Consider the following 26825-nt stretch of genomic DNA (forward strand, 5'->3'; position numbering starts at 1 on the left):
TTCCAAAGAATAGCTTCTTATATGATGTGATTCTTATTCCCATCACTATCAAAGTCAACATCCCATGGTGGCACTCCAGCTTGTCAGTATTCTTCCCAAAATGTGTCCATAAATAGACAAAATACTTTAGTTAGAGAAGAGTATAGGGCAGTGATGGCAAACCTATGGCACAGGTGCCAAAGATGGCATGTAGAGCACTCTTTGTGGGCACGTGCACCACCCTCCCTCTCTCTTCCCCACTAGAGTTTGTTACTAGAAAGGCAGAGGGACTTGGATGGAGCTGCTTCCTTCCCCCTCTTTACCATGCCTGATGACATTTTTTCACATCACTTTCCCCTCTGCCCAGTAGCCCAGTGGGAGCACACAGGGGGTAAGTTGGCCAGCTTATAGGGGTGGCAGAGCTGGAGGGGAATGGAGCACTTGGGCCACTTCCCTCACCCTCCCTACACTCAATAAGGAATTCCTCACTTTACCCACCCCTCTGCTCAGTAGCCCAATGGGCGTGCTTTCTCCCTTCTCTGTGTGGGGTAAAGGGGTAAATGTGTGGGGCACATTTGGCACTCTGTCTCTCAAAGGTTTGCCATCACTGGTATAGGGAGACTATCACCTCCAGTGTCCTAGGCACAATATTTCTATTATTTTGATTCTAAGGTTTCATGGTGGTCTATTACTATTAGGAAAAGAAAAAGGCCATCCCAAAACACCTGGGGAAATTCAGTTCAATTCAAGGATCATTTATTAAGTGCTATTTAGTCAAGTTCTGGGAACACAAAGAAAACCAGTCTGGATCTTCAAAGAGCTAATATTTAACAGGAGGGGGGATATAGTATGCATGCAAACAATTAATTTCAAAGTTTATGCAAGATTCTACAAAAGCATTTCATGAAGCAGAGTGTTAATGCCTGAAGAAGGAAGTGGGAGCATAAGGGTTAGGGCTAGGAAAGTCCTTATGGAGGAGATAACTCTTAACTGTGCTCAGAAGGAAGTGAAGAGAGGGAGCAGCTACGTGGTTCAGTGCATTTTCAGCCAGGTCTAGAGATTGGAAGTCTTTGGTTCAAATCAAATTTGGGTCAGATACTTCCTAGTTGGGTGATCCTGAGTGAGTCATTTAGCCCCCATTACCTAGCCCTTAGCATTCTTCTGCCTTAGAACCAACATGTAGTATTGATTTAAAGATGGAAGGTAAAGTTTAAAAAAAAGAGGGAAGGGAAGAGAGAGTAGTTTCCAGAACTGGAGGATCCCTCTGCAAAGGCCCAGAGTTGGAGATAATCAAATGTCTGTTGTGCATGAGAAAAAAGCTAGCAGGCTAGTTTAAATAGGGAGAAAGAGTATAGGGATGTGGTAAAATATGAAATAAGCTTAGAATAATAGGTAGGGACCAGATTGTGGAGTACTTTTTTTTAAGTTTTTATTTTGAATATTTTCCCCTAGTTACATATTTCATGTTATTTCCCTCTCACCCAAACTTCCCTAACCCCCCTTAGCTGATGCACATTTCCACTGGGTTTTACATGTATCATTGATCAAGACCTAATTCCATATTATTGATAGTTGGACTAGAGTTACCGTTTAGTGTCTACGTCCCCAATAATATCCCCATCAACCCATGTGTTCAAGCAGTTGTTTTTCTTCTGTTTCTCCTCCCACAGTTCTTCCTCTGGATGTGACTGCTTTTTTTTCTTATAAGTCCTTCAGCCTTGCTCTGGATCCTTGCATTGCTGCTAGTAGAGAAGTCCATTATGTTCAATTGTACCACAGTGTATTGGTCCCTGAGTACAGTGCTCTCCTGGTTCTGCTCCTTTCACTCTGCATCAATTCCTGGAGGTCATTCCAGTTCACATGGAATTCCTTGTGGAGGACTTAAAATGACAGTCTAAGGACTTTGTTTTTTCTCCTATAGGCAGTAAGGAACCAATCCCAATGCAAAGAGGGAGATTTTTGAAGTTGAAAGGAATAATGACAAATAAAAGTTATAACTGAAAGCAATAGAATAAATTTAACAAAAATATTAGATCAGAGAAGGTTTTTACATGGATTTAAGTTTGATTTGGTTTTATGAAGATCTCTTTTATGCAAACAGAATCTTTGAAATAAGACTTTCCCTGTCAAATGTCCTTCAAATGAGAACAGCTGGAATATGAAGACCTTATAAAGAAGGAATCACAGGATCAGAAATAGAGAGCTGGAAGGGACCACAAAGACCAGCTAGTCCAACTTTGTTGGAGTCCAATTTTAGAGAATAGGAAGCTAAATCTCAGAGGTATTAAATGACTTACTTGTTCATAGTCACACAGTTAGTAAACATCAGAAGCTGGAAAGGAATATGGGCCCATTAGAGGAAGGCAATAATTCCATGCATTACCGAGGTTGTACTATATTTATGAAACATTGTAAGACATCAAGGAATATCTTCAATGTATGGATTAATGTATACAAGAATTATACAAGTTGGGAATTCATGGATTAGCTGCATTCTTTACTGGCTGAGCAAACCTGTCTATTAACAGTATCACATAAAAATGAAAATATTGAAGCAGAGTTAATTATGTAGATGTCTTATCTCTTTACTTGACTGTAAACTTCCTGAATGCTGGCACCTTACTTAAAATAAGTGGTAGTAGGAGAATGCTGACCTATTTACTTGAAGCCCCCAGCATGGACAAATCACATTTCAAGATACTGAAAGAAATGGTGAACTTGATCACTGAGTTCACTAGCCAGGATAAAGAAAGGGAGAAATATCACAGGAAAAAGAGAAAAGTCTTGATTCTCTAAAAAGGGAAGTCTGCGGTCTGTCTGTCCTATATGGGCTGGTGAGATGGACCTAAATTCTGGCAAAGTTTAGAACATAAAATGAAAGTGATAATTTATGATCCTCTCAGAAAGGCAAAAGGGGATTTTGAAGAGCCATCATGTTTTCATCAAGAACATGTAATGAATAATCAACCTCATTTACTTTTTTTTTGACAAGGTTACTTATGTGAGTATATTAGAAAAATAATATTTGTTACAGTAGAACTATAACAAAAGGTTAAACTGAGGCAGATCTCTGAACAAGACAACATTTATTAGCAAGGGCATACTACTTGCCAATAAATGGATCAGTGACTTGCCTTTCTTTATGCCAAAGACCCCAAGTAGACATGTCGTCCCTTTATTCATGGGTTTTTGGGGAATACAGAAAAAGCATAGGTTAGGGTAGATGGCATCATAGGAATGAGTACAAAATGATAGATTGCAGAGCTGAGGTGCATTAAATAACATGATCAGTTGGAAGTTTGGTAACTGGGGCTAGCAATGGCTCCCCCTCTTTTCCAATGTAACTAGGAAGGATTCTTTGTTGGAGTTCAGGTTCAAGATAATAGTCAAGATTTTTTGGACAACAAACTAGACATCCTTAAAAGATAGGTTGGTAGCCAAAAATATCAGCCCACTCCTTTCTTCTCACCCAATGTCCAAGGCTAGCACAAATTATTAGCATAACTAGATTTCTAAACTTAACCCATTACAGACCAACTAATTTTAGAGTCAAAGAACCATGACTTAAGTAGTTAACGGGGGAAAAGGCAGTACAATACAAAATTGCTTATAAATAGGATCAATAAAATGATACGAGATCTATTTTAATCTTTTCAGTATACCTGAGGTATATTTTACCAAAACATTTGGCAATGTTGCTCACACAGTCTTCAGAACAAGATGAAGAGATATGGGTTATATGATAATTTATTTAGACGAATGCAGAACAAATTGAGTGACTGGAACACCAAAAGTAGTCTTTGTTTAATAATTCTGCCAAAAAAGGAAATTAGGTGATCATATCATGACTTGTTTTTTGATGAAGCCATGCTGGCTCTTGGTGATTGCTGTTTCTCTATTTAAGTATTTTTCAAATTTTCTTAAATAATCAATTTCAGAATTTTTCCAGGAATTTAAAATCATTATCCTTTACTTTGTAGAAGACAATTTCCTTCCCTTCATTGAAAATCAGGACTATATCTGCCCTTTTGCAGGCCTGGAGTACCTATTCTACTCTCCATGGCCTTTAAAGTATCACTGACATTCTCTCAACAGTCACACTCACTAGTTATTTCAGGACCCAAGGATGCAGTTCATCTGGGCTACGTGACTTACATTCCTGAAGGGCAGCTAGCTGGTTTCTTACCACCTTATTGCTTGTCTTGGATATCAACTCCCGATTCACTATCTTTGTGCTGTCCTTTCCCATCCAAAGGTCATTCTCCTTGGCAGAGTAAATAGAAGCTAAATAAGATAAGCTAAATCAGAGAACTCAGATGCATGAGAAGCCAAATCCAGGTCCTGCAACAGTTCTGCAATGTGAAACCGGGGACTTTTAAGAAGTGAGAAAAAATTCTTTGCCTTTTATCAAATAAGTCCATGATCCATCATTGTTCTCTCCTTGCATCTTATTTAAGGCTCTGAGGTTGGAAGCATATCAAGCTTAGTCTGTAACTAGGCAGTGCCATTGAAAGATTTGACTTGCAAACCTATCTTGGGTATTTGAAAAAATATGTGAGTTATTTTTAAGATTCCTTTTGTAATAGTCGAAATCCCAGCATTCATTCATATTCATTTCTGAAGACATAGCCCAAGGCTCAAGGGACTGGAAATGAAATTGGTAATACACTGGAGTTGAACTTAAGCCAATGCTATTGACTTTAGCTGGTCTAATCTAACCTGGATCATTGACAAAGACAAGGTTTTAGTAATTGATTTTTCAAGTCCAGAGAGATTTTTTGCATTACTTGTTTTCATTTCTTGATGACAAAATGAATCATTAAAAAAAGAATTTTTAAAAGTTGGTATATAGCAGCTTTCTTTTTCTATTTCAAAAGATGCTTTTCTTTTGGGTATCACACATGTATAATTGAGGAAAAGATCCCTCAAATCTATGCTCTGATATAAGCCCTTGAATGGACCAGTGTGGAAGCAGGTCTCATTAGCGCTTGCTCTTATAAGTTGGCTGACACACTGATTCAGCTCAGTCTTTTTAACTTTCTCCTTCTATTCCAAGTATCCCAGAGTCACGGGGCCATCATGGACTACCTTCTAAAAGATCCTCATTCTCCCATTAATATACACACAAAAGTCACTGCTACTTGGACCCAGAAATGAAGAATGTATTTGTTGTTTGGTAATTTTTTAGTTGTGTCAGACCCTTCATGACCCCAATTAGGGTTTTCTTAACAGAGACACTAGAGTGATTTACCATTTCCTTTTCTAGGCCATTTTAAAGGTGAAGAAATTGAGGGAAACAGGGTTAAGTGACTTGTCCAGAGTCACACAATTAGTAAGTGTCTGAAGTCTGGTTTGAACTTAGGTCTTCCTAAGGACAAGTAGGGTGCTCTATCCAATTGTTCTATGTACTTGTTTACCTTTTTCGAATATAAATTTATTGTGAGTAAGGATTCCTTCATTCTTTTTATATTTACATCATACTTTTACATAGCAAACTAGGTGGAACACAATATTCACTTAAATACTTGGTGACTGAATTAAACAAACATTTCTTTCTTTTTTTTTTTAACCCTTAGCTTCTGTCTTAGAATCAATACTGTGTATAGGTTCCAAGGCATAAGAGTGGTAAGGCCTAGGAAAGGGGGCTTAAGTGACTTGTCCAGGGTCACACAGCTAGGAAGTATCTGAGGCTAGATTTGAACCTAGGACCTTCTATTCCTAGGCCTGGCTCTCAATCCATTGAGCTACCCAGATGCCCCCAAGACAAACATTTCTTAAAAGCTACGCTGTGTAAAGTACCATGCTACGTAGTAGCTATGGGGAGAGCAATGAGGAGTTACAGGACTGATTTTGTCATTCTCACACTGTTATTTATTGCCTTTGTAACTACAGGTAAGTAAATGGACCTCTCTGAAATTCAGTGCCCTCAACTGTAAAATTGAGAGGTTGGATTTTAGGGGTGTGGGGAAATGTAAGAGGTCTGATCCTGAGAGAGTGGTGCCAGGACTGCCACATATGTTGTAAACAGCCTCATGTTGGAGCTGGCCTTCCTGGAAATCTTTTCTTTGACTTATTTGGTAGCTAAATCAACCCAGTTCAAGTCTTTTCTGAGGGGTGGAGGATTGTGTGTCTGTGTATGATGGGGGAAGGTGGCTTGAGGGGTTGGGAATGGGGCTTTTTTTAGGAGTCTACTTGTCTGGGTTTCTCTCTGTGAAGAAGGTGCACGTTGAAGCTGTCAGTTAGATCCCTTTCTGGGGTCAGTTAGGATGTAGGATCTGTGATGCTGAAACAGTGTATGACCTAGGTACGAAGTTTTTTAGGTCTAAGGCCTCACTTGTGTCCCTTATGAGAGGACACAACTCAAGGAACCCATAGACTTCCTCCCATTCTGATGGCTTCTCATGCCAGTACACCCAAGTGAATGGACAGAAGCGGAATCTCAACTCTGTAAGGGACCTCAGTGGCTTCATCCAGGCTAATCTATTTCTGAGTGGGAATCCTCTCCACAGTAACTGATAAGCTGTCACTCCCCTCTTCCTTATAAACCTCTGCTGAGGGTGAGCTCGGTACTTCCTATGGCAGCTCATACCTCTCTTGAATAGCTCTAGCTTTTAGGAAGCCTAATTGAGTGAGAGGAATAGGATGCACAGAGTTAGGAGGCAGAAACAATAACGATTCCCTTTTAGACAACATATGAGGCAATTCATGAAATTCTTCCCTGTTATCTAAAAGATGCCAATATTATTATTCCTAATTTAATGGTGGAGCAGCTGAGGTTCATAGATCTGCTTATAGTCACACACAGTCAGGGCCAGAGACAGAGACAAAATTTGAACCCAGAATTAGGACTAACTCTTCTGGTGCCTGGAGGAAGGGAGGAGAATGACTGTCTTAGGTAGATAGCATTCTTTTCAAGAGAGAGAAGGGACCTACCTCAGAGAATCTAGACTGAATTTCTGAAGAATTGGCTGAGAAACAGTGAAATTCCCAATACTGGAAAGGAAACAAAGGGAGGAGATAGTGAAGGGGTGGAGTCCTAGCAATGGAGTAAGGCAGACAGGTGTTATTAAAGGAGTACCACGGTGATGGGAATATCAGGGATTGGAGAGTGGAACTAAGTGAGGAAACCAGGTTAGGTGCATTTCATGGCCTAGGGTTGGCCTAGGTAGGACTGGGAAGTTTAGGGATTATAAGATGGAGGATAACCTCTGGGAAGAAGCACAAACCACCATGTTAACTAGCAATAGAACCCTGCCATGAAGCCTCATTCTTTCCACTCTAATTATAATTTGTTTGAACCCAGGTCATCTCTTCCAGGTCCAATGAGCCTTTAGAGATTGTCAGCCTTATACAGGACCTTAAAGACCATCTAGGACTAACTCATTCATTTTAAGGAGGAAGAAACTAGGTCTAGACTAGCTCAGTGACTTGTCTCTGCTCAGTTACCTGGGAGATGACTAAGCTAGGACTCAAGCCTAAGACTTTATCATCTAATACTTCTGCTACAAAATATACATTTCTTCATGTCTAATCGCTCATCTCTTTCCTTCCCATTCAGACACGCTTAGATTCTTCCATCATGCTCTGGGAGGGCAGTATGTTATCATTGTGATAATGGAAAGAATCCCTAAATTTGCAGTAGTTCAAAGGAAAGCCATTTTAACTGATTTCCTTTGCTTTCACATTTCCATTGAGGACCTGAAATGTGTTTTTTATATTACCTTTATTAGAGCCTCCAAAACCCAGGGAGATACTATTAACTGGTTATTCAAAACGGTTTCCATAGAAAACCTGAGAAAACTATTTAAAGGTTTGAATTCTAAGGTTCTTGGGCAAAAGCAAAGTCTGATTAAAAGGAGCAGTGCCAGGAGGTGGTAAAGGAGCACAGCCCTGACCCTGTGATTAGATTCTTAAGCTGTTGTGTGCCAAAGAAGGGGGGGAGGAAATTAGGAAATGGTTGGGATGTGAACCTGTGAGGTAGGGATGAAGGATGGCTCCCCAGGTTGTGGAGAAGTGCATGCCTGACTTCTCTGCACTGATGAAATGGTGCTATTCTCTTCAAGTTATAAGCCCCTTTTTTGATCTGAGGAGATCAAACTAATATACCTGCATTCACTCCCTAGTGCCCTCACCTAGTGCCTTGGCTGCTAACAGACATGCCTAGCCACTCTATAGATAACCAAATGGATTCGGAGAGACTATGACTTGTTATAAATACACACACACACACACACACACACATACACACAAGTAAGTGTATATAACGATAGACTTGGAATTGGAAGACTAATCTTTTTGAGTTCAAATCTATCCTCAGACACTTAGTAGCTGTATGACCCTGGACAAGTCAATTCCCTTAACTCTATTTGTCTCATTTTCCTCATCTGCCAAATGAACTGGAGAAGGAAATCGCAAAACACTTCAGTAGCTTTGCCAACAAAACTGTATATAGGGTCACGATGTCAGACACAACTGAACAAAAATAACAACAAAAGCTATATATATATATATATATATATATATATACACTTTTATGTATGTATATTTCCAGCTCTCTCCCTCTCTCTCTCTCTGTGTCTCTGTCTTTCTGTCTCTGTCTATCTGTCTGCCTCTTTTCTCTCTGCCTCTCTGTCTTTCTCTCTGTCTCTGTCTCCTCTCATTTCACTTTCATAGGGAATGCTCACCGAAGAAATACTCCTCCTTCCATTCCTTCCACAATTCTTCTTGAACCTGTTATCTTTATTCTGAAGCCAGTTCTTTACAACCCCACTCTATTCTGTCCCTTTTGTTTGATGTAGAGATACAACCAGTAGTAGGCACAAAGAAGGCATTGTATAATACTTGCAGGATGAATGAATTAAAATAAGGATTGTGACAATATTTCAGTCTCCTGGTCATTTAGGTTATTATTTGGTTTCCAACAATGGCATTACAGGATGGGGAGTAGGAGGGCATGCATATTTATTCTCAAAGACTTCATCTTCAAAGGGTAGTATTGTGCTTTAAATACAAATAAAAATTTATGATAAATAGTTTATCTAAACACACATATGTGGGGGTGTGCATAAGCATGTAACTTCCAGTGACCACTGGTATAGTGAAATAGCATTGAAGTTGGAATAAAAAGTATTGGGTTCAAGTCTTGCTCTGGCATTAGATGAATGTGGGCAACTCATTCTGTGCCTTAGTTGCCTTATGTAAAAAGATGAACCTACTGTAACCTGTACTTCTTCCATTACAGTGTTATTGGGAAGTTTTGCTGATGCAATGGATACAGCAGTGCTTTGAAATTGTAAAATGCCGTATCAATATAAGTTATTTTAATAATTGCATTCACAAGACATTTCAAAGAGCCTAAGATGCACAGGAAGGAGACAGTCTGATGCCTCATCCATCTAAACACTAAAAGATGATGCACCTTGTGATGGCAACTTTTGAATAGAAGTTAAGAACAGCGATAAAAAGTTGCCTCTCTAATTTATGGCCCTCACTGAGCATTTGAGCGATTTTTCTGCAACTTTTCAATGTCTGGAAGGTCAAATGAAATATTGCAGTGATGGGAAAATAACTTTCTTTTAAGTATATGCAGTAGCTGGGTAGTCCTATGCCTGCCAAGTGAAGACATTAACTTCTGTTGCCAAATCTGAGTGAAGGCAGGAAGGGCACCTGAATTAGTTTATGTCATTCATGATATAATGGCAACATGACTGGTTTGGGAGTCAAGAGACCCATAAAAATGGTATTATTGTAATTGTGGATGACCAAAATCTGAGAGGGAAAGCTAGCTAGCACTGTGGGTGACAATGTTAGTATCCAAAATGAACTTGATAGATCAGAATAATTGGTTGATTTGACCAAATTAATAGGAATAAGTTGAAAGTTACATATGGTAGTGGGTATCACATTATTTGCCTCCTCAATATGTGGGGAAAAGGCTAAAGGGATAGACTTTAGAACTTAAAAAATGAATATTTGAAAATAAATAAATGATATTAAAAACAAAGAAAGTTATACATGGATTCAAATCAACTTCATGAGCACAACCTGGGAGAGTAGTGGCCAGATTTCAGTTCACTTATAAAATATATGGTGTTTTTAGTATATTGCAAGCAAAAAATGAATCAACTATATTACAAGGGAGCCAAAACAAGTACTTATGACAGTGCGTGGCATATAGTAGGTACTTAATAAATGTTTACTGATTTATTATTCAAAAATTAAACTCTTTTCTTAGACATCTTTAAGACAGCCATAGTGTCTATAGGAAATCAGAAAATATAGAAGACAAGGACCAGTTAGTTGAACAGACATCATGTTTTTCATCTGCCAAGTGAGGAGTGGACTAGATAATATCTAAATGATCTCAATTGTTAATATCTAATTAATTAGAAAAGTCTTAGGTGGGAATGTGATAGTCCTCTCTTTAAGCTCTTGAACTGTCATGAGCATTTGACTTCCATTTGATCCCAGAGGACAGAATTAAGAGAATGAATGGATGGAAGTAGTAGAGAGGAAGATTTCAGTTCTAGTCAGAAAAACAAATAAATGAGATTCTTCTTAACAATCAGAGCTATATAAACATAGAAGGAACTCCCTCAGGATGTAATGAGTGCCTTCCTTCTTGTTGCTGTAACTTTTGGAGCAGGAATTCTGCTTGTGAGGAATATTGTACAAGGGATTCATTTCTTTTCAAGTACAGTTTGGACTAGATACTTTCTTACATTTCTTTCATCTCTGAGAGTTGGTCCTGAGACTAAGTCATCTCACCTGTCCGAACATCATGTTTTTCTTCTGCCAAATGAGGAGATTGGACTACATAATATCTAAATGATGCAAATTATTAATATCTAATTAAATACTTATTTTGATTAATACTTACTAATGATAATAAAATCAATAACTAACAACAGATTAATCTCTATTAAAATAATTCTAAATAAATTCATTCAAATATGGAGGCTGGACTAATCTCTAAATTTAGATCCCAAGAAGCATATGATTCAAAAGACATGAATCTCAACTCTTTTATACAACTAATAAATAATGCAAGTATACTTTTACACCTGTGCTATAGAATGGTTGGTATTTAATGCAGAAAGTCAGAAGGGAAGAGATGATTAATTGATTTGAGAATGTTTCTATGAAAAACACATTAAGAAGAAGTCTGAGACTTCTACTCACCAAGCAGCATTTTGATTCAAGATTGGAAAGTGTTCTAACTATATTGACTCATTTGTATGCAGAATATCCCTGAGAGATGAGTAAGACAGACACGTTTTTCATCCCTAATTTGTAAATGGAGAAATTGAGAGGTCCCAAGAAATTTAATAACATTTCAGTGTGCTAAGGCTTAGAAAGTCAAGAATGGAAAACAATGGAAATAGGCCCCTAGATAGGAGTTGGAATTATTTAGTAAGATTATACAATTGATTGTGATAATTAAAAAATTTTCAAAGCTAGATTTTATTGTTATATTTTGTTTTCTTATGTCACCAGAATTTTTCCTAGTAGCTCTCCATTTCCCCCTCTCCATATAACCTTTCTATATAACAAATAAATATATTTTAATCAAATTGAAAACCAGGTAGATCTCTTTATTGTCAAATTAAAGAACTTCAAGAATTCGTTTTATTTATTTGTTTGTTTAAAAATGAAACCCTTAAATATTTGTGTGTGTGTGTGTGTGTGTGTGTGTGTGTGTGTGTGTGTGTGTGTGGTAAAGCAAATTCCCACATTGACCAAAATCTTTCTCTCTGAATTTTAAATACATTTTAAAAATTAAATTAATAAATTAGTAAAGAAATGAATAAATGTACATTTTAATCTCTAAATTTAATTATTTCTCTATCAGGCAATAAGTGTTATTCTTTACCTTTATTTTGATGGATTCATGTTTTATCACTGTACTGATTAGAGTTCTAAATTATTCCTAAGTTGTCAGAGGCAGTTAGGTAGTGCAGTATATAGAATACTGGATCTGATTAGTAGGACCTGAGTTCAAATGTGACATCAAACACTTACTGTCTATGTGACTCTGGGTAAGCAACTCTGTTTGCCTCAGTTTCCTCATCTGTAAAGTGAGAAAAATAATAGAACCTCCTACCCATGGTTGTTGTGAGGATCAGATGAGATAATAATTATAGAACCATTAGCACATGGTCTGTCATATCTTGAGTGCTTAATAAATGCTTTTTTCTGTCCTTTTTTCTATAATCCCATAAATTATATTTCTAATTTGTTCATTTTGCTCTTCATTAGCACATGAAAGTTTTTCCCAATTTTCTCTGAAGTTATTCATTTCATCATTTCTTATGGTACAATAAAATTCATTTATCTTTATATGCCACAATTTGTTTAAACATTCCCCAAATAGGAGGGAAATCCTTTAGTTTCTAGCTTTTGGCTACCACAAAAAGAGCTGCTATAAATATTATTGTTCATTAAAAAAATTTTCCTACTTTGATTTCATTTGGTGTTATAGTCCTGTTAGTGATAGAACTGGGTTAAAAAGTATGCACAGTTTGGTAACTCCCTCTCTTCCCCTTCTCAGAAAGCTATCTCATATAACAAAGGAATTTTGTAAAGAAAAAAGTAAAAAGAAAAAACAAAACAACAAAATTTGTCAATACATTCTGAAAGTATGAAAATATATACAATATTCCACTTTTGTATATCTCCCAATTTTACAAAGTTGTGGGGTGGAGGTGTCTTCTTATATCTTTTCTTTGGGATTATGTTTGTTCTTCATAATTTTGCAAAATCCAATTTTGATTTTTTTTGCTTCTTTTTCTTGCTCTACTCATTGTAGATTGTTTTATTGGTTCTGCTTACTTCATTCTGAACCAGTTCATTCACATAGATCTTTTCATGCTTCTCTGTATTCTTCATATTAATCATTTCTTATACCACTATTACATTCATGTATGCAATGTGTTTACCCATTCCATAGCTGCTGGGTATCTACTATGTTTCTAGTTCTTTACCATCACAAAAAGTACTACTATAAATATGTTGGGGTATATGGGACTTTTCTTATCAGTTATTTCCTTGGAATATATGCATTAAGTAGCAGAATCTCAATATTTTATTGCTTTCCACAATTGTGAAAAGTCTAAAGAATATGCTATAAGAAAACTGATTTATGGAAGGTATAAGAGGTGGAGAAGAATTCTTCAAATCTTTGAAGAGCTATCATGTGGAAGAGCTAATACAATAGCTCTTAGTGGCCCCAAAGTACATTAACTTCCTAACTTGATTTCTTGTTTCCAGTTCAATTTCCATGCTGCTGCCAAAATGAGTGAGAAAATACTCCAAGCTGGAGGATGTGGGAGGACTTTATAGGGGAGGGATGTTTGAGTTACAGGGTAAATAAGATTTCCACTGGCAAAGACAGAGTCATTGGTGAAAGGAAGGCAAAAGAATTAAAGTCTTTTTGAAGAATAAGGAGTTTGACCTAGGGGATCTTCAAACCCATAACATTCTACAATTCTCTTTCAACTTCTTGTTGTGGTTTTCAGTCATTTTTTCAGTTAGGTCTGACTTTTCATGACCCCATTTGTTTTTGTTTTGTTTTGTTTTGTTTTGTTTTTGGCAAGGACACTAGAATGGTTTGCCATTTCCTTCTCTAGCTCATTTTATATGTGAAGAAACTGAGGTGAAAAGTGATAAATGACTTGTTTAGGGTCACACAGCCAAGAAAGTATCTGAGACCAGATTTGAACTCAGGAAGATGAGACTTTCTGGCTCTAGGGCCAGAACATTTTCCACTGTGCCATTATCAACTTTTATACCATATTTAAATACTGCTCATTCCACCAAAGCACATGATGTTGATTCTCCACTGGTTCTCAGAAGGTAGTCCAGAAATTGCTTAAACTAAGAAACTAAGTTAACCATCAGCTAGGTTTAAAGTATTGAGTGTGTGTGTGTGTGTGTGTGTGTGTGTGTGTGTGTGTGTGTGAACATAGCTTTAGAAAGCTACCTCACAGAAGTTCGATTTAAACTTAATTAAATGTTGAGAATGATATAGAGGCCAATAAACTCTTCACTAATTGGAATGAGCGATTAGGTTGCTAACAATGTTTAAAGGATCTTGTTCCAACATTCAGGATGGCCTTATTCAAAGGCAGAATAAATGTAGTGATTTTAGGGACCCTAGGAAAGGTCACCTCACTCTCCAGTATTTCCCCTACCTGCTTAACTATACCTCCCATTCTATCACTCTTCAGACAGATGCCAAATGGATGGTTCTAAAGCAAAATTCTGACCATATCATTCCCCTGATCAAGAAATTTGTATTGTTTCCCATTACTTCTAGGGTAAAATATAGATCCCTCCATTCAGCATTTAGAGTTAAGTAAAATGGAAGCATAAAAGGATCTTGAAGTGTGTAATAAGGGAAACGAGGGAGCCAAAGACAACTGGCTTTGATTTTCAAAGTGAGGTAGGACATGTGGTCATCTGCTGTAGGAGAGGGGATTGTGGTTCCAAAGAGGGACTGGAGGATCCTCTATCTTCTCCTCTCAACTATGCGGCTATCTCTCCAGCTGCATTGTACATCACTTTTAGATTGGGACCTGAAGGAAGAACAATATTTTAACTGCCAAACATGCTAGCAAATTAAGGTTATCAAAATGCTTTACATTTTCATCTCTTTGGATCCTCATAAGAATCCTGTGGGGCAGGTTTTATTTTTATCCTCATATTAAAGACAAATAACCTGAGGCTGAGAGGTGGTAAGTAACTTGCTTAAGGTCAAATGACTAGTGTAGTACACAGAATTGGGGGGTTATAGTTTTTTCTAGCTTTGGCTGAGTTCCAAGAGCAGTTGGGCTCTTAGAATCTTGAGGAGAGAGGCAGTTGACTGGATCTTCCGTGGAGGGAGGAAGTCAATGATCGAGCTCTTAGATTATCTAGCTTCAATATTGAAATTTAGCCTAGCATTGATATATTTACTTAAGAAATTATTATTTTAGATAGACCCTGTATATCTTCCTTTCCTAATACCACCCTGCCTTCCCTCCCTTACCTTAGTGGCTGTGGAGTTTATAAGGAGAGAAATTAGAGAGGAGTTAAATCGGTGAAGAGTTATCTAATTGACAGCATTATTTATATTTAATCAAATCATCATTTATTCTCTTTAGATAGCATTTTGTAAGACTGAGTTTAAGGCAGGTCCTTACTCAGATTCATCTTCACTTCCCTTCCCCCACCTGAGGTTCCTGAGATAACTGATAGGGCTTTCCTTTAATCCACCTTCCTAACCAACATCCTTCAAACAAATAAACCCTTTGTGTTTCAATAGTCCTATTTAGTGTGATTTTGTCTGTTAGTTATCAAGAGGGAAGAAGAGGGAAAGAGACAACATACTCTGGGCTCAGAGGGTAGCTGGGGCATCCATCTTGAAGGAAGGTGTTACTTCAAAATAGGTCCCTTCCTGTGAAATTAACTAAAGCCTGTTTGTTAATTTCACTCTACTCTATTTCCCTCAGCTTGTGTTTGAGTCTAAGTCCCAGTCTGTAAGCCTGCTGTGTTAGTCTGTTTAGTTTAACTTCTTTCTCCCAAGAAGATCTCTGTTTCCCTTCTGTGTTATACTCCTGACTTCAGTCCTATTATACCTTGAATCTCCTTTAATCCCAGCCTACCTGAAGCCTAATTTATCCACTTACCAAGTCTCCAACATCCTCCTTTCAATTCCCTTATCCCAAACACCTTCCTCAAATTACCCTCATAACACTAGTAAGTGTCTGAAGCCAGATACTGTTGTTAAATTTTATTATTATTATTATTATTATTTATAATCAACAAGATTTGGTTTACTTTCTCTTCTTCCTCATTCAAAGAGAAAACAAAAACAACCACCATAAAGTCCTTATAACAATAACATGCAGTCAAGTAAAAGAAATTCACATATGGACCAAGATCAAAAATGTTTGTCTCATTCTGCACCCTAGCATTTGCTACCTCTCTGTTGGGAGGTGGGCAACATTTGTCATCCTCAGTCCTCTGACAATTGGTTATTGCTTTTGCACTAATCATAATTTTTAGATCTTTCAATGGAGATCTTTTCTGATTCCAAATCCACCATTGTAACCACTGTGTTTTTAGGGGCTCCTTATGTTAAAGAGGAAAGATGACTTATGTAATTGCAAGGTTACTAGAGAGTGAGTACAGGAAAAAAGCAAGAGAACAGTTAGTGGTTCAGTTCAATGTGAAGGATATTTTGTTGTTCAATTAGCCTTTATTAAGTTCCAGCTATGTAACAGGCACCATGCTAAGTAATAGGGATACAAAGAAAGGCCAAAGAAAGGACCTGTTCTCAAAGAACTCACAGTCCAGTGGGAGAGACAAGATGAAACTGTCGATAGAGTGCCAGACCTGGTCAGGTAAAATAAAACACCAAGACAGAAATGAAACAGTTCCTGCCCACAAAGAGCTTGTAGTCTATCGGAAAAGACAACACAGACTTCTGGTTCCAGAGTCAAAGTGGTTGAGTAGAAACAAGGAAACTCAAAACCATCATGAGAATCTGATCCAACCAATCATAAAATAAGGCCACAAAATGAATGCAGGAATGAGAGAACCAACAAGGAGACAGAGCGAAGCAATTTTCAAGAAGAGAAAAACCTAGAAGCTAGGCAAAGAATATCTGGGGTACTGGAGTGAGAGGGGAGCACAGACAGCAGCAAGCTACAGCAAGGAGTGAGGAGCAAGTCAAGAGTAAGCCCCACCCCCCACCCCACATCTCTTGTGCCAGATTCTGAACCTGAGCCCAAGGCTAGCAAAGAGATAGTAGCAAATTATCACAAGGATTATTCACTATGACTAGGTGGGATTTATATCAGGAATGCAAGGTTGGTTTAATATTAGGAAAACCACATAATTGACCATATCAATAATCAAAGTAACAGAAATCACACAATTATCACAATAGAAAAAGAAAAAAGCCTTTGACAACAACAAAAAAACATTCCTATCAAAAGTCATTCCCCAATTGATAAATGGGCAAGGGACATGAATAGGCAATTTTCAGATAAAGAAATCAAGAGTATCAATAAGCACATGAGAAAGTGTTTTAAATCTCTAATAATTAGAGAAATGCAAATCAAAACAACTCTGAGGTACCACCTCAAACCTACCAGATTGGCTAAAATGAAAGAAGGGGAGAGTAATGAATGCTGGAGGGGATGTGGCCAAATTGGGACATTAATGCATTGCTGGTGGAATTGTGAACTGATCCAACCATTCTGGATGGCAATTTGGAACTACGCTCAAAGGGCTATAAAAGATTGCCTGCCCTTTGATCCAGCTATAGCATTGCTGGGCTTGTACCCCAAAGAGATCATAGATAAACAGACTTGTACGAAAATATTTATAGCCGCACTTTTTGTGGTGGCAAAAAACTGGAAAATGAGGGCATGCCCTTCAATTGGGGAATGGGTGAACAAATTGTGGTATATGCTGGTGATGGAATACTATTGTGCTCAAAGGAATAATAAACTAGAGGAATTCCATGTGAACTGGAAAGACCTCCAGGAATTGATGCAGAGTGAAAGGAGCAGAGCCAGAAGAACATTGTACACAGAGACCGATACACTGTGGTAAAATAGAATGTGGTGGACTTCTGTACTGGCAGTAATGCAATGACCCAGGACAATTCTGAGGGATTTATGGAAAAGAACCCTACCTACATTCAGAGAAAGAACTGCAGGAGTGGAAACACAGAAGAGGGGCAACTGCTTGAACACATGGGTTGAGGTGGACATGATTGGGGATGTAGACTCGAAACTACCACACCAATGCAACTATCAACAATTTGGAAATGGTTCTTGATCAATGACACATGTTAAAACCAGTGGAAATGCGCAGAGGCTATGGGGTGGAGGGAGTTCGGGAGGTGAAGGGGAAAGTAAGAGCATGAATCATGTAACCATGTTAACTTTACTAAAAAATTAATATTAAAAAACACTAGGAAGTATAGGAATAAAGGGGCCTTTCCTTAAAATAATAAATGGTATTTATTAAAAACCATTAGTAAATATCATATACTATGGGGATAAGTTAGAAGCCTTCCCAATAAGATTGAGTGAAGCAAGGATGTCCATTATCAGCACTACTATTTAATATTGTATTAGAAATTGTAGCTGTAACAATTAGAAAAGAAAAAGAAATTGAAGGAATTAAAGTAGGCAATGAGGAAACTAAATTATTCCTCTTTGCAGATGATATGATACTATACTTAGAGAATCCTAGAAAATCAAATAAAAGCTAGTGGAAATAGTCAATAACTTTAGCAAAGTGCAGGATACAAAATAAACCCACATAAATAATCAGCATTTCTATACATTTCCAATGAAACTCAGCAGCAAGAGTTAGAAAGAAAAACATTTTAAAATCAATCTAGACACTATAAAATAAAATATAAAAATAAAATAAAAAAATGAAAAAAACAACAAAGGAATTATATGACACAATCACAAAATACTTTCCAAACAAATAAGATTAGATCTAAACAATTGGAAAAAACATTAATTGCTCATGGGTAGAACAAGCTAATATAATAAAAATGACAATCCTATCTAAATTAATTTATTTATTCAGTGCCACACCTATCAAACTACCAAAAAAACTATTTTAGAGAATTAAAAAATAATAAAATTCATCTGTTAAGTACAAAAGATCAAGAAAATCAAGGGAACTAATGAAAAAAATGTGAAGGATTGTGGCCTAGCTTTATCAGTTCTTAAACCATATTATAAAGAAGTAATCATCAAAACAATCTGGTACTGGGTAAGAGATAGAAGGGTTGGGGGGGATCAATGGATTAGACTAGGGATAAATAATCTCAGCAATCTTTTGTTTGATAAACCCAAAGACCTCAGCTTTTGGGACAAGAACCCACTAATTGATAAAAACTGCTGGGAAAATTGGAAAACAGTATGGTAAAAATTAGTTTTAGATCAATATCTCACAGCCTATATCAAGATAAGTTCAAAATGGGTATCTGATTTAAACAGAAAGAATGATATAAGTAATTTAGGTGAACATCAAATAATATGCTTGTCAGATCTATGGGGAAGGAAAATATTTAAGACTAAGCAGGAGAGAACATTACAAGAAATAAAATTAATAACTTTGATTATATTAAATTAAAAAGGTTTTGTACAAACAAAACCAATGGAACCAAAATTAGAAGGGAAGCACGTAACTACAGAAAAAATTTATAAGAAAATTCTCTGACAAAGGTCTAATTTCTCAAATATACAAAGAACTAAGTCAAATTTATAAGAAATAAAATCATTCCCCAATTGATAATTGGTCAAGGGATATCAATAGGCAATTTTCAGTTGAGGAAATCAAAACTATAAATAATAACATAAAAATGCTCTAAATCCCTTCTGATTAGAGAAATGCAATCAAAACAATTCTGAGGTACCACCTCACATCTAGTAGAGTGGTCAATATGATAGTAAAGGAAAACAATAAGTGTTGGAGGGGATGTGGCAAAATTGGGACACTAATGTATTGCTGGTGGAGTTCTGAACTGATCCAACCATTTTAGAAGGTAATTTAGAATTATGCTCAAAGGGCTTTAAAAGAATGCAAGTCCTTTGATCCAGCAATACCACTACTAGGTTTGTATCCCAAAGAGGTAAAACAAATGGGAAAGGTTCTGTTTGTACAAAAATATAACTGTGCTTTTTGTGATGGCAAAAAATTGGAAAATAAGGGGATGTCACTTATTTGAGGAATGACTGAAAAAATTATGCTATGTGATGATGATGGAATACTTTTGTGCTATAAGGAATGATGAGTTGTTTGATTTCTATAACAACTGGAAAGACTTACATGAATTGATGCAGAGTGAAATCAGCAGATCTAGGAGAAAATTATACACAGTCACTGAAACATTGTGGGACAATGAAATATGATTGACTTTTGTGTTATTTGGAATTTTTGGGGTTCTATTGAGAGGTATTTGGGGCTCATTTGAGTTTTAAATATTTAGATATATGACAAACTTCCTGTGGACATTTAGGGGGCTTGGAAACTACATTTCCCATGATTCCTCTTGCAATGGAGGTAGACAGGAAGTGTGATTATGTATGGGAATGATATTAGACTCCTGAGATCATTGGAGGGGGGCTTTCTTTGGGTTACCTGCCTTTTGGTAAGGAAGGAGCCAGGCTCATGGTCTAGGGGGAGAAGGGAATGACTAATGGCGAGCAATTTGAAATAGATTTTAGCAGGCATGTGGTCGATTTTATTCTACCAACATGGCCATAATTAAAATATTACTTCTTTTAATATCAGTTTCATTTATTTTTAAAAACAACAGTTTGCTACTAAAAGCAATGCAATGATCTGGGACAATGTTGAGGGACTTAGGAGAAAGAATGCTATCCACATCTGGAGATAGAACTGTGGGAGTAGAAATCCAGAAGAAAACATATGACTTATCACTTGTTTATATGGGTATATGATTTGGGATTTTGGTTTTAAGAGATTACTATATTACAAAAATGAATATATGGAAATAAGATTTGAGAGATAATACATGTTTAATCCAGCAAAATCTCTTGTCAACTATGGGAGAGGGAGGGAAGAGGGGAAGGAGACAATAAGAATCATTTAACCTTAGAAAAAATTTTTTTGAAAAGAAAAAAAAGAAAAGACAAAAACAACAATAAAAAACCCAGTCTAACCTTAGGTCCTTATTACCTGTGTCATCTTGGACAAGTAATTTTTGCCACTGTTTCCATTAATTTCTTCACACTTGGCTGGCAGTATGAAAGTGAAAATGTTGAGCCAGAACCCAGACCATTATGTCCAAGAAACCAAGCTGGACCTTCAAAGAGTTCCAGGAAACTATGATCCTGCATTGCATCATTTTGAAGTTCCACAGGAATATACAAGGGCTCTAAATGCAGTCAAACAGGAATGAGTATTTGCAAAACCATTTCTAGCTTCCCTTGATGGCCGTAGAGATGGAGTAAATTGCATGGCAAAACATCCAAAGAATTTGTCTACTGTACTTTCTGGAGCCTGTGATGGACAGGTTAGAATTTGGAACTTGACTAAACGAGAATACATTCATACATTGCAAGCCCATGAACGTTTTGTACAAGGAATGTGTACCTACCACTGTGGAACTTCTTTCTTTACGGTTGGTGATGACAAGACTATGAAGCAGCAGAAAATGAATGGGCCAGAATATGGAGAAGAGGAGGAGCCTTTACATACAATATTAGGAAAGACAGTGTTTACCGGAATTGATCACCACTGGGAAAAAGATGTTTTTGCAACATGTGGACAAGAGGTGGACATCTAGGATGAACAAAGAACAAGTCCTATTTGTTCATTGACTTGGGGTTTTAACAGCATAAGCAGTGTTAAATTTAACCCAGTTGAGACTAATATCTTGGGAAATTGTGCTTCTGACAGAAATATAGTGCTATATGATATGAATCAAGCCACCCCTTTAAAGAAGGTCATCTTGGATATGAGGACAAATACACTTTGTTGGAACCCAGTGGAAGCTTTTGTTTTCACTGTAGCAAGTGATGATTATAACTTATATACATTTGATATGCATTCCCTTGATGAACCTGTGAAAGTACATATGGATCATGTATCTACAGTCCTTGATGTGGATTACTTACCTACAGGGAAAGAATTTGTATCTGCCAGTTTTGACAAATCTACTTGAATCTTCCCTGTAGACCAAATTCATAGCAGAGAAGTATATCACACAAAGAGGATGCAGCATGTTATCTCTGTGAAATGGACATCTGACAACAAATACATTTTGTGTGGATCAGATGAAATGAATATTCAACTCTGGAAAGCCAGTGCTTCTGAAAAATTGGGTGTACTTACATCAAGAGAAAAAACAGCCTTTAATTATAACCTGAAATTGAAGGAGAAGTTTAAATACCATCCTCAGATCAGTCACGTATCTCAGCATCGTCATTTACCTGAGACCTTCTATGGCCAAATTAAGGAGCAACGCATCATGAAAGAAGCCTGTCAGCGGAAGGAAATGAATCATATCAAACACAGCAAACCTGGGTCTATACCATTTGTGCCAGAGAAGAAAAAGCATATAGTGGCTGTTGTGAAATAACATTTGAGATTTCTGCTGATTTTTGAGAATCACATAACCCGGAACTGAATAACAATCATCAAACTCAATGTCTTCATGTTATACATGGGAAAATTGAGACTTAGAAAAGTGTGAACTGACTTGCCCAGGTCATACAGTGAGAGAACCAAGTTGTTTGGCATCCTAGTCCAGTGCTGTTTCTACTATACCAAACTATCACTCATGCTTAGATTTTGGAAAGCATCTGTATTTAACTTTTTTTTTTTTTGGTGGTATATGTCTGTTTCCAGAGTTGTCTTACCTTAAAAGTTATTTGAAGACAGAACTTGTGCTTTTGAAAAATTTTTGTACATTCTTTCACAAATTCATAGTACATGTACTCTTGCAAAACTCAATAAATATTAATACTAAAAATGGATATAACTATAATATTTACCTCCTAGGTAGATTAAATGAGTATAAAATGAAATAATATTCCTACGAGACTTAATACAATGCCTAGAAAATAGTAGGTGTTATATAAATGCCAATTCTTATTATTACACAAAAACTATTTACAAATAAGACATATATATGTACATATATATAATAAATCGAAGATAATCTCAGAGGGAAGGCACTTAGATTAAGAGAGGGAAAGTTCATGACTCCAGTAGTAAATAAACAAATAATTAATAGGTATATAAATGAAATCATTTATTCATTCCAGTCACAAGTCCAGGTACAGAGAATATTAGAAGTGGTTTCACAAAATACCCATTAAAATCATCTGGTTTTCTATATATTATCACAAAGGATCCAAAAAACAAAAGGGGATACTGATATATTTCATAATAATATAAAATATATATACAATATTTGGCATTAACTCATCAAGACATATCCAAAGCTAACTTCAAGATGATTTTAATAGAAAGGAAGAAAGAATAGGAAAAATAGAGGTATGTTTCTTTCTTCTGGTTAGGCCAAATAAAAATAGTAAAGATATCTAGCTTTCCCAATATATCTTAAAATGTAATGCTATACTAATAGGTAATTTCAAAGAATTAAAATTGTGGGGAAAATCTATCTTGAAAATTATGATAAAAATAATAAAAGGAGCTAAGTAAAAAATAAAGCCAGCAAAGAGAGGCCAATTCTACTGGGTCCCAAAATATACTATAAAACAATAATTATGAAAACCATAGGGAACTTGAAAAAGAATGGAGAAATTGATCAATACAAGAGAAGGGAATATATAGAAAAGATGTTTCTAATAAGCCCATATTTTAAAAACCACTGGGAAATGGAATAATTATCCTACAAAATTGCTTGGAAAACTAGATAGCTTCATGGCAAAAAAGAAATGGATTTGGATCCACAACATATCATAAGCCATAAAAAGTAAGTAAATCAATAATCTAAGCATAAAAATAATTAAAATGCAACAAAAAAGCAATAATATATGTCTCAACTGTGCATAAAAGGGAAATTTTATTAAATAAATAGAATATATAATTATAGACAAAATCAATAATTTTGATAACATAAAGAAAAAAGGATTTTGTCCAAAAGAAAGCAATATTTGTAAAATTAGAAAAGAAGTATATTGGGAAAATTATACTACATGTACTCAGTAATGGCTTGATATCCACATTTAATTATAATTTGCTTCTTATGAGGAAAACCAGGGGAGTTAACTTAAATATTAAATGTGGGTCCAGAAGGTTGTATAGGAGACAGGAATGACAAAGATGGGGACTTAACAAGTTAGGGAGACTGGGTTGGGTTTAACTGCTAAGGAAATGTCTGTTAACCCAAGTGGCAGTTAGGCCTGTCACTCTGCACCATCTAGACAAGGGCCCGTGGAAACTAGCAAGCAAATAACAAGAGTTTGTAACAAATTTAATTAAGGGAACTATGGTAAAGGATGGGAATAGGGGTTTCTACACTTCCAGACTATGGGCAAACCACAGGGTCAGGGGAGGGACTTATCTACACTCAACTGAGACCTAAGCAAGGCAGGGCCCAGAAAATAGCAGGACTGAAGTGGGAATCCTCACAGCAGAGTCCTGACACACTCCAGCGATGTTGCAGCTCCTCCAGGACCACTAGCTGCACTCTTTCAGGTGGGTAGATTCTGGGAGCTGACCCAGCCCAAATTAACCTACAACTCAGGTTGGAATTAATAGTCTCTACCCAAATCTCCCACAAGTAGATGTCAGTCTTCCTTCATGATCCCGGGGAATCAGGGTACAGACTCCACTTCCTCTGAGGTCTCCCAGGGTCAGTACAACTTGTCCCAACCACCATGGAGTCCATCTCAGAGAGAGAGAGAGAGATTCCATTCCATTTGGAATTCTCAAGCCCTTCCTGCTAAGTCTCCTAAATAATAACTAAGTAATCCTCCTCACAACATGCTGACATTGGATTCAAGAGGACCTGAGTTCAAGTGTCATTTTTGACATTTGTAACCACTAGTAAAGGAGCAGCTAATTAGTGGAGAGGACAGAATGCCCAGTTTGGAGTCAGAAAGGCCTGAGTTTAAATGTGGCCTCAGACAATTACTGTGTGATCCTAGGCAAGTCCCAATTTTTGGCTTCAGTTTCCTTATCTGTAAAATGAGCTGGAGGAGGAAACTATTGCAGTATCTTTATCAAGAAAACCCCAAGTAGGGCCATGAAGAATCAGACATGACTGAAATAATCAACCAATGTTAATTAATAATGTCATAAATTCTGAGCAGAAGTAGACTAACTTTTTTTAATCTATATTTCTTTATCCCTAAAATGAACATAATGATAGAATACACTTTTCAGGTGATGAGCTGTTGTGATGATCAAATGAAATAATATATATAATGTATATAAATTACTTTGTCATTCTTAAAGAATTATACAAATGGTAATTATTATTGCTCTGGTTTATAAGGTATTGATGCATATGTAATTATACTAGTAATTCATATTCCTAATGAAGGACATGAACAATCTATGATGGAAGAAATATAAACTGGTAATAAATATGAAAAGATGTTCACATTTTCTAATATTAGGAAAAATAGAAATAAAAGAACACTGATACACTTTAGAAATACTAGATGTTTAAAATAAAAAAAAATTTTAAAGAAAAATTCAATATTTGCAAGACTATGGAGAAAGAAACACTATTTGATACATTGTGGGACTACAGACTAGTACAAATGTTTTGGAGACCAATATGACATTATACAATGTCACAAAATTGATCACACATCTAATTATTCTATTAGAAGGGTCATATATCATTAGATAATAATAATAATAATAATGAGAAAAATGACTTATTTGTATAAAAATAATGATAGCTGTTCTCTATACTATTACATATAGTAATAGCAAGAAATTGGAAGATATATGTTCTATAATTGGAAACTGGCTGAACAAAAATATAATATATTGATATAATATAACATGATGATTTTAAAACAATAAATGTGATTATAAAATAAAAATGAAAAGTCCTATGTGAAGATAAACTATAAAATTAGTTGAATCAGAACTGTGTTATATATACAGTGACAATAAGAATATGAAAAGAAAAGAAAAATGAAGGAAAGAGAGAAAAAGTGGTAGGAATTTGAGAAGGAGTGGAAAGGAATAAATTCAGTACAATCCAATCCATATAAATTCAATTCCACAAGCATTTTTTAAGTACATTTATTTAATAATGACTTGATAGTCATAATTTATCAGCACCGATCTTGGATTTAGGAAGACCTGAGTTCAACTATGTGATTTATATGCTAGCCCTCTGGAAGGAACTTGGGATAAAAAGACACAAATGAAGTATCCTCTGTCATCAGTGAGCTTACCTTCTACCAGGAGAAATATCATATACATGTATAAGTAAAGTATATAGCTATATGTGTACACACAAAATTAAAGCAAAGTTATTGGCAGTAGATGGGGTGGGGTGAGTAAAAACTGAGGAAAATCAGAAGAGGCCCTCCTGTTCCTTTATTTGCAGCAAAACAGTTTTGGAGTTGTCTTTGTTTAGGTCTGGATAAGTAAATGCTTAAATAGCTGATCACATATATAGTACTATAAATGTGTGTGCACTCACACATTTACATAAAATAAAGGACCTCCTCTTTTTGTGTTTCTCCTGATCTTTAAGAGCTTTAAAAAGTAGAAGTTCATTCCAGTGATCTCTTTGTTGAAGAGAAAAATGTTTTCTCAGTTTTTTTCTCAGTTCTCATTTTCTTTGTCTACATAAAAAATAAAATTTAATTTTCAGTTAAACATCTATTTGTTATATCTATTTCTACAAAATACATCTATTCTGTTAACAAACATTTATTTATTTATTTTTCTTTACAGTGGGAGAAAAACACAAAAACCAAAACTATCATAATAAATATGTTATAGTTAAGCAAAACTAATTCTGACTTTGGCTATGTCCAAAAGATATAAGACTCCATCTGCATTCTGGATCTATCAAGGGCATGTGCATGCCATAAGTCCACAGATAATATACATGCATACATATATATCCATCTATGTGTGTTTGCATATATGTGTGCACACACACAAACATATAGCACATAAATCCATATCTATATTTCTAGACTCTTTCTGAGCTTCATGACTCAGGGTTTGTGTAAGATCAGGTAGGTCAGGCTTTTAAAGAGTTTTGAGTGAGATCAAATGAGCTAATATTGTGCTTAGCACAGTGCCTGGCACATAGTAGGTGCTACATAAATTATAGGTATTGTTATCAT

General features: G+C 36.2%; 1 pseudogene; it reads left to right on the forward strand.

Annotated features, from left to right (window-relative positions):
* Positions 1-20767: 20767 nt before the first annotated feature.
* On the forward strand, positions 20768-22220 carry LOC123238809 (annotated as a pseudogene).
* The last annotated feature ends 4605 nt before the right edge of the window (positions 22221-26825 follow it).

This window comes from Gracilinanus agilis, chromosome 3 (assembly GCF_016433145.1).
Source record: "Gracilinanus agilis isolate LMUSP501 chromosome 3, AgileGrace, whole genome shotgun sequence".
Taxonomy (NCBI): domain Eukaryota; kingdom Metazoa; phylum Chordata; class Mammalia; order Didelphimorphia; family Didelphidae; genus Gracilinanus; species Gracilinanus agilis.